The sequence below is a fragment of the Myotis davidii genome, unplaced genomic scaffold (genome assembly GCF_000327345.1).
Source record: "Myotis davidii unplaced genomic scaffold, ASM32734v1 scaffold741, whole genome shotgun sequence".
NCBI classification, from domain to species: Eukaryota; Metazoa; Chordata; class Mammalia; order Chiroptera; family Vespertilionidae; genus Myotis; species Myotis davidii.
In genome coordinates, this window is record NW_006291250.1 from 355456 (window position 1) to 363543 (window position 8088).

Consider the following 8088-nt stretch of genomic DNA (forward strand, 5'->3'; position numbering starts at 1 on the left):
AAACCTTAACCCTGGTCCTGACCACAGATTCACCTTGACCTTGACCCCAGACGTAGCTCCAGTCCATTCCTAGATCCACACACAAGCCTCCATCTCAGCCATAAGCCTTGCCTTGACGGATTCTAGCTACAAGCAGAGTCTAAACTCTGTGCCTAATCTTCACCCTTATCCTACATACCCCGAGCTCTAACCACGGTCAGAACCCAAACACCAATGTCCGTTGTCATCTTACCTCAATCTTTTTTGTTGCTGTTAATCCTCACTAGAGGATATTTTCTCCATTGCTTTTTTCAGAGAGAGTGGGAGGGAAGGAGGCAGGGGAGGACACACACACACACACACACACACACACACACACGCACAAACGCATATCGACTGGTTGCCTCCAACAGGAGCCCTGACTGGGGTCAGGGAGCAAACCTGCAACCCAGGTACGCCCTTGATAGGGAATCAAACCCCCAACCCTTGTGTGTGTGTGTGTGTGTGTGTGTGTGTGTGTGTGTGTGTAAGAGCCGGGGTGTCAATGCTCTGCCAATTGGGAACATTAGCCAGGAACCTTTTTTTTTTTAAATCCTCACCCGAGGATATTTTTCCATTGCTTTTTACAGAGAGTGGAAGAGAGAGAGAAAGACAGAGAGAAATATCGATGTGAGAGAAACACCTAGATCAGCTGCCTCCTGCAAGCGCCCTGACCAGGGCCTGGGCCGGGGAGGAGCCTGCAACAGAGGTACGTGCCCTTGACTGGAATCTAACCTGGGACCCTTTGGTCCACAGTCCCACCCTCTGTCCACTGAGCCAAACCGGCCAGGGCTGGCCAGGGAATCTTAACGCTTTCTTCAACCCTAAACCAAATTCTGGTGATACTGATTGCTACTGATCTCCCCCACCCCCGTTTTCTTGGTTAATGATCACCTGAGGATATTTCCATTGTTGGTGTTGGTGTTTTTTTGTTTGTTTGTTTTTTTAGAGAGAGAGAATGGAAGGGAGAGGGAGAGACAGAGAGAAACATCGATGTGAGAGAGACACATCAACTGGTTTCCTCCCGCATGTGCCCTGACCAGGGCCAGGGATCCAGCCAGCGTGCACCTTGACTGAAATCAAACCTGGGACCCTTCAGTCTGTGGGCCAAAGCTCTATCCACTGAGCCAAAGCGGCTAAGGCCTGATCCTTACTCTTAGTCTTAACCTGATTGATTTCTAATCCTAATTGGAACCAAACTCCAGTCCTAAGAGCTTCCTGTGACAAGAAGTCATCCCTGATTCTTCTTCGTCTCTCACTCCCCACAGCCAGTTGGCCAGCAAATGCCATCATGTTGCCTTCAAATTCTCCCAGTGTCCACCCATTCCTCTCCTCCTCCACAGCCACCAGCATCTTCTTCCTGGACTTCTGCGGGCATCCTCTCACTGAGCTCCCGTTTTATTCCAGTCCCCTAGCCCCCATCCCCCACAGCCCGTTCCCCACACCACAACCAGAGGGATCCTGTTAAAATCTGAGTCGGGCCCAGCCGGTGTGGCTCAGTGGTTGAGTGTCGCCCTATGAACCAGGAGGTCCCAGATCAGTTCCTGGTTATGGGCTCGATCTCCAGTGTGGGGCGTGCAGGAGGCAGCCGATCAACGGTTCTCTCTAATCACTGATGTTTTTGTCTCTCTCCCTCTCCCTTCCTCTCTGAAATCAATAAAAATGTATTTGAAAATATAAAATAGGCTGGGGAGGGCACGATGGCGGGAAAAGCAGACATATGTAATACTTTAAACAATTAAGAACTTAAAAAAATTAAACCTGAGTTAGCTCACATCCCTCCTCTGCTCAGAACCCTCCATGGCCTCCACCTCACAAGATATAGAAGTCAAAGTCCCATATTGGCCCTCAAAGACCCTAGTTAATAGGGACCCCTTTGTCTCCTCTCTGATCTCATCCTCCCCCCCCACCGTCCTGCTCACTCTGCTCCAGCCACTCTTGCTTTCTTGCTGTTCCACATATACTCTAGGCCCGTGGTCGGCAAACTGCGGCTCACAAGCCACATGTGGCTCTTTGGCCCCTTGAGTGTGGCTCTTCCTAAGCCTTAGGAGTACCCTAATTAATAACAATATACCTACCTGTATAGTTCTAACTGCCTAGGCTGTCATTTCCTCCTCTGACTCAGTGACATGGGCCTTCCTGTGTCTCCAACATGCTGGAGGCACATTCTACCCCAGGGCCTTTTCACTTGCTGTTCCCTCTGCCTGGAGTGCTCTTTCCCCAGATACCCACATTCTCACTCCCACCTCTCCTTCAGGCCTTTACTCACATGTCATGTTTTCAGTATAGCCTTTCCGTTAACCTTACTGAAAATGATAATGCCCCTGGCTTCCAGCACTATTTCCCTTCTCTGTGTCATTTTCCTTCATGCCATGCACGATCGTCTAGTGCTCTGTATAACTTATTTACCTTGCTCCTTGTCTATTCCTCATCGGCGTGTCAGTTCTTAAGGTCAGGGACATGTTCCCTCTGTTCCCTAGTGTCTAGAACAGTGCCTGGCAATGAATCGAGGGCACATAGCAGATACTTTTGGTGCTTCCTGGGAAGGACAGAGCTCCATTGCCCTGCAGTTCTAAGATCATCGGGGGAGGGAGGAGCAGTGAGTGAAGAGGCAGGGAGCCGAGGGAGCCACAGCTTCTAGGAGAGCAGGTTGGTTGAGTTGTCAATTACATCTGGCTGACAGAGGGCCTGGCTTTGTCCCCAGACCCCTGTGGCCACTCCAGCTCCAGCCAGAAACTCACCAACCTCTTTGGATTCACGTTGCCTACCTGGAGGGACTGGGTTTTCCCACTCACACGGAGAGCAGGTGAGAAATGCCAAAGCCTGGGTCCTTTTCCTGGCTCGTATGCACAATCAGGGGCACCCATACCTTCCCTCCCTACAGCTCTGAGCCTCCGCTTAGCTGGCGATGGGGTGAAGGCTGAGAGGGAGACTCCCCTCCATGCTGGAGCTGGACATGGCGATGAGGGTGAGGGTGAGGCAGGGAGACTATGGGGTTTAGTGCTGAGCGGCCCGCCATGAATAAAGAGGACCAGAGAAGGCCATAGAGACAGCAGGACTGAAATAAAACTGGACCGTGAAAAAGAGGCAAAAAAACAGAGACAAAGCCCTAGCTGGTTGGGCTCAGTGGATAGAGCATTGGCCTGTGGACTGAAGGGTCCCGGGTTCGATTCTGGTCAAGGGCACATGCCTAGGTTGTGGGCTCGATCGGCAATAGGGGGCGTGAAGGAGGCATCTGATCAATGACTATCTCTCATTGATGTTTCTATCTCTCCTTCTCCCTTCCTCTTTGAAATAAAAAATAAAAAAGAGTTAAAGAGAAGGCATGAATGAGAGAAACATATGAACATAGAGAGATGGACCTACAGCATAGGGAATATAGTCAATATTGTAATTACTGTGTATGGTGCCAGGTGGGCACTAGACTTAAGGGGAGATCACTTTGTAAAGTTATGTAAAGGTCTAACCAGTGTGCTGTACATACACCTGAAGTGAATGTAACATTGAATGTCAACTGAAATTGAAAATTGTATGTATAAAATTGAATACAACTGTAATAAAATTTAAAAACACACACAAATGGACAGTGAGAGAGTGCGTGCAATAATGGGGAGAAAATGGACCCCCCGCAACATTTTATTCCACGTCACATCTATTTAATTCTCCTACTGCACTAATTGCTGGCTGGGCCGGCTAAAACTACACTTCCCAGAATGCCTTGTGGTTGGGGGGCGTGGCAGACAGAGATTTAGGTTCCACCAATCAGATGCCTTCGCGGGAAGCTTGGATTTCTAATTAAGCTCAGGTGGGAGACGGGCAGCTGGTCGGAGTGAGCCGGCGTGGGTGTGAGCCGGCTTCTGATGGCGCCGGGAGCAGCCCTCCGGGGTGGCCTTTTCTGGGCGGTGGACCGGGGCGTACCCTGGAGGCTCAGCCTGGAGTCTGTGTCTCCTGATGAGAACTGTGTCCCTTCATATAGTCCCAATAAGTCCCTTTCTCCTTTCACTGCCCCACTGGGTTCTTCCTGTTGGCTGCCACTGAGTAATCAGGGGCACACAGATAGAGAGAAAGGGGTAGCGATTCAGAGAGCCACACCGAGACCCCACGCCCAGCAGAGACAGGGGAGACCCAACCAGCTCAGGGATACAGCGGATGAAATTGAAAAAATAAAATAAGTGATAGAAGAAGGAAGATGTGAGACGGACACCCAGAGAAGTACTGAAGGGAAACTGAGGCAGAGAGGAGTGCTGGCAGAGGCGAGGGCAGGGGGCCGGAAACAGTGACAGAGACCTCCCTGGTTGCTGGAGCAGCCGCGTGGGAAGGGGACCCTTTACTAAAGGTTGGTTCTCAACCTTCCTCATGCCGCGACCCTTTAATACAGTTCCTCATGTGGTGGTGACCCCCGATTTCATTGTTACAAATTGAACATAATGAACGCATAGTGATTCATCACAAAAACAGTATGTAATTATATCTGTGTTTTCCGATGGTCTTAGGCGCCTCCTGTGAAAAGGTCGTTCGACCCCCAAAGGGGTCGCGACCCACAGGTTGAGAACCACTGCTTTAGAGCCTGGACTCCAGCGGGGGCATAGCGGTTGGAGGCAAGAGGATGGGAGGACCCTGGAGAGGGCCGGACTTGTGGGAAGCAGCAAGGCCTTGCCGCGCATGGAGCGTTCTGGCAAAATGTCTTTTTCGAGCCCCAAGCTTCTACAGCCCGACTGAGGGGGGTCGTGTCCCCGAGTGCGCTCCCAACCTCTCTGTCACATGTCCGCGGGGCCTTGTCCCTGAAGTCCCAGCTGCCACTTGATGACCTGGGTGACCCAACCATTTCTGATGTCTGAGGCAGACTCCTGAGGGTAGAGGAAGACTGAGGAACTGAGAGGAGGGGAGGGGACGGAGTCAGGGTCTCCGAGAATAGGAGACAGAGTGGAAAAGAGAGGTGCCCGGGGATAGAGCTGGGAAGACTGAGGCAGAGAGAGCGGAGACCAGAGGCAGAGAGAGGGGCAGTGTGCAAGGCACGCCCGATTTCGGATTCCAGACAGTGGGCCTGGATGACCTGCCTCCTCTCATACGTTCTCTTGGTTTCATTATTGCCCATCTGATCTTTGTTCTTCATCATGGTTGCCAGATAAAATGCAGGACAACTATTTACATTTCAATGTTAGATATTTTAGTGTAAAGTCTGGCCCCCAAGATTGCATGGGATAATCTTAGACTTAAGAAATGACTGCCCTAGCTTGGTTGGTGGGTGTGGTAGAGTGGTTGAGCTTTGACCCAGGAGCCAGGAGTCACAGTTGGATTCCCAGTCAAGGCTCATGCCCTGGTTGCGGGCTCAATGCCCAGTATTGGGCGTGCAGGAGGCAGCCAATCAATGATTCTCTCTCATCATTGATGTTTCTATCTCTCCCTCCCTCTCCCGGAAATCAATAAAAACATGTTTAAAAAAAGAAGAAATTATTGCCCTGGTCGCTGTGGCTTAGTTGGTTGGAGCATCATTTCATGCACCGAAAGGTTGCTGGTTCGATTCCTGGTCAGGGAACATGCCTAGGTTTTGGGTTCACATACTGGAGGCAATCGATCAATGTGTCTCTCATACATTGTTTCTCTCTCTTTCTCCCTTCCCTGCTCTCTAAAATCAGTAAAACATATCTTTGGGTGAGGATTAACAGATACATTACTCATTAAAAATAATCTGAAATTCAAATCGCACCAGACGTACTATATTTTCGCTAAACCTGGCATTCCTTCCCCATCTCTGTTCTCTTTCTGCTTGCTTTGTTTTGTTTGCTCTTGTCTTTCCCTTGGCAGTCCACTTTCACCTTCTCTGTTCTCTTAATGACCTTGCCCCAAGGTCAGAGGCATCCCTAAGCCCCTGACACCCCCAACTAGGTCCCCCCCCCTCCTCCCAGCCCAGCCCTGTCTCTAGGGCCATCTTTTTCCTCTAGAGACCTCTTCTGTCTTCTTTCTTCATCTCTCTTCTCATCGAGGAACCGGACCTCTGCAATTCTCCCTCCCACCCCCACCCCTGCTCCCAAGAGGAGGTTTGGAGGCTTTGAGGGAGTGAGGGATCCACCTTTACTCACCTGCATCCTGGCCTCATGTCCTTTCCTTTCCATCTCCTGGGCCAGAGAGGTCATGAGAACTTCCCAAAGTCACACAGCAGAACAGAGACTAAACACCACCCTCTCCTCCAAATCCCTTCCAAGTCCCGGCTTCCTGGTGGAAAATTCCTCTACTCTTCCCTGAAAATGGCCCGACTTGGTGATATTTCTAAATACCAGGCAATATGTGACAGTCACAGGTCAGGACCAGAGGTGCCGGTGAGCAAGGCATGGTAGATTTTTGAGCATCTACTAAGTCCTAAAAGTTGGGGAGATGGCTCACAGGCTCTTAACACAAGACCAGTGACTTGTCATGGCTGTTGCCATGTCCCTAGGCCTGAGAACATAGAAGGTGCTCCATAAACGCCTGTTGAATGAAAGAACGAGTGAACAAATGAAAAAACATACCCCAAGCGGTTGAGGACGCCTTTCCATGTCTTGTCTTTATCCCCATCGCTGTCTCTTACTTTGTCTCACCGGCCTCCTTTTCCCTCCTGCCCCCCTCTCTTGGCTTGTCATTCTCTAGAATCCTGTTGTCATTTTTTCATCTGAGGGGTTTCTCTCCAGTGACCACTCTCTGCTGGGCATCTCCTCTGTGTCAGGTGATTCGCTGGTGGAATCCTTCTGGAATATTCCAGAAGGTAAGGACAGCTTCTCCCGGGTGTTTTCCAAATGTGGAGGCTGAGATCCAGAAAGAAGGGAGGTGCCCTGGTCACTTCAGAACCAGCGCATCTGGCCTCTCCCTAGACACGTCTCTTGTCTCTCCCTCTCCCTCTCTCCTTCCTCCTGCTGGCCACCTCGACACCTGGCACCTCCACGCATGTAAGGAGATTAGTATCACATAGCACGGAGGCTGCAAATCCCAATGCGCCCAGGGGCCAGGCCTGTGACACAGCCCCCTGCCCAGGAAGATGGGCAGCGACTCTCCAACTCATCCAGTTATCTCCACTCCAAGAGACCACATCCAGTTTCTCAGGAGGGGCTGGAAAGCCACATTTCCAGAAGCCTCCCCAGGATGAAATGCTAGGATTGAATTCACACAAACGCTGTTCGGCCCAAACAAGATGACGTGTGCCCCAGGCAGGCCGGCTGGCGGCGGCTTGCAGCCTCTGAGTTGATTTTAGTTCCATGTGCCAGCTTCTGTGCTGAGGAATTTCCAGATTCCAGTAGAATAGGCAGGCGTGTGGGTCTGTTGTTAATTGCTTTATCCCCAGCACCGAGCACAGCGCCTTCCCCATCATAGCTGCTCCACATATATCTTTGAAGTGAGTGGTGTATTAAATCCTAGCAGACGCCATAGAAATAACAATAAAAAAAAAATCTCCATTTTGCAGATGGGGAGATGGAGGCACAGAGGGGCAAAGTCCCAGGGTTTCATAGCAGCACTGGGACTTGAACCCGGATCTCAACTGACTCCCACACTGTAACCCTAGGCCAGTGGTTGGCAAACTGCGGCTCGCGAGCCACATGAGGCTCTTTGGCCCCTTGAGTGTGGCCACGAAGTTTCAATCACACTGTGGTATTTTGTGCAAGAGCCACGCTCAAGGGGCCGCAGTTTGCTGACCACTGCCCTAGGCTACCCTGGCGTGCGTGGGGTTGTGCCTGTGCAATGCTGTGTGTGGGGATGTGTGCCCGGGAGCGTGTCTGCGGGACCGTGGTGCCAAGGATGTGCCATGTGGCGGTGCCCATCCTCCTGGTTGGACACTGAGGCCTGGAAACGAAACCCGGGGCACCTGCTCCTCTCAGACACACCTGCTCTGGGTGCTCATCCTGTCCAGAGAGAACATTCGGCCCCGCCCCTCCGTTGCCCATCCTCAGGGGTCCCCCCACCCGCCTCCCCTAGATGCCCAGAGCCCTGGGGGAGAGGGGGAAAGAATTCAGGATGAGGGTGGAGGTGTGGGGAGGAGGCAGAGGGAAGGGGATGGGTTAAGAAGGAGTGTGTGATGTCAAGCAAAAAAGACAACATTAGACA